The following is a 1,691-nucleotide window of genomic DNA, read 5'->3' as shown; positions in this document are numbered from 1 at the left end:
ACCCCACAACAACAACAATAAACCAACAAAAACAACAACAACAACAACAACAACAACAACAAAAACCAACGAAATAAAAATATAAAAAAAGAGCGGCGCATGCACTTTGTAATCTATCTGTTCCAAGGGGTGAATGACCCAGCCAACCCAACCAGCCACTGAGTCAGGTCAGTCCCTGAGCCACTGAGACCAGACCGAGTTATCTCGACCTGGTGAGAGACAAGGTCTTTAGTGAGAAATGAGAAATAACTCTCTCTCTCTCTCTCTCTCTCTCTCTCTCCACTATCCATTTTTACCTGTCTAAGTCTAAGACGGAAAACGTTTTACCCACTCAGCCATGATTTGAAACAACAAAACTACGGTACCAAGTTTAGTGTGGTTCCATCTTCTCTAACTTCTACACCACACCCCGCCTCCATGCAAGGAAGGGGAGAATGGGGGAAAGGGGGGAGGGGCCTCAGTTTGAGGGTAGATGTTACCCATCCACGTGAGCCTAGATGTGAGCATTTATTGTGTCCTTTAAGTATTTGAGTAATGATGACAGTCATAATTACAGCACTTTAACACTGTAGTTGTAACTTAAGTTTTTTATTCTCCACCTTCAAATTGACGGTATAGAGACAGTTCCTCTAAAATGTCAATTCAGCTTGTGTTGTTCAATATTTCTTCCTTTTTGTATGCGAATCAAAGCAAATTACTCTGTAGAAGTTCAACAATGAATGTTCTTTCATTGAAAACAATTGAAACATAAAATTCAATTCATACAATCAATCAATCATTCATTTAGATCTACTCTCTTTGAGAGTGTCAGTGATAACTTCCATCATGCAGGGCACAGTCGAGGCCTGTGACAAACTGGCATGCTTCCAGGGTGGTGTGGGTGAGAAATCTCAGCGGTGTATGTGGTGAAAGTGCTCGAGTGGCGCTCTTCCAGCACGGAAAACTTTCATGAGTAGCCAGAGGTCAGAGGTGTGAAATGAAATTGACCAATGCCTGCCGTCCTGATCGTACGGACGGCCAGCCGAGAAAAGCGTTCCTCGACGAATCGTTGTTAAATCCACGGGAGGGGTGGCATTGGTTCACTGTGCTTACTACCCCGATGGGTGGGGCTAAGGGTGGAAGCAAAGGGGTTGTGCAAACAGTGGTCCTATGACTATGAGATTGATTGATTGAGTTGGTGTTTTACGGTCCTATGGGATGCAAGCGCTGGAGGCAATGGACGAGTAGGACTGGCGCATGCCTTTATCAGAGAGGATTGGAAAAAGGTGTGAAATTTTGACCACTGCTTACTGACCAGACAAGCGACCTTTTGTCCCTCAAACCCCTTCTCATCATCATCCGGTGCCTTGCCGGCCGACTGGCGTGGGCAATCGTGGACCTCCACTTCCCTTTGTCTTGCGCTGCAGCGATGGTGTCTGTTGTTCTTGCTGTTCCCAACCTCACCCCCCCCCTCTCTCTCTCTCTCTCTCACACAGACAGACAGACACACACACACACACACACCCCCCCCCCCCCCCCCCCCCCTATCTCCCCTTAAGTCTAAGATGGAATTTTTTTCTGGCTACCTTGCGATTCCGTCTTACACAGGTTCGACTGGGTGTACATGGTGCATTTGGGAGTGGGAAAGTAGGGTTTGGGTGGATTTTTTTTCAAATTATTATAATAACTATGACCAACTGCATGTGGCAGCT

The sequence above is a fragment of the Aplysia californica genome, unplaced genomic scaffold, assembly GCF_000002075.1.
Source record: "Aplysia californica isolate F4 #8 unplaced genomic scaffold, AplCal3.0 scaffold00270, whole genome shotgun sequence".
Taxonomy (NCBI): Eukaryota; Metazoa; Mollusca; class Gastropoda; order Aplysiida; family Aplysiidae; genus Aplysia; species Aplysia californica.
The sequence above is the reverse complement of the archived record's forward strand: the minus strand, read 5'-3'. Positions refer to the sequence as shown.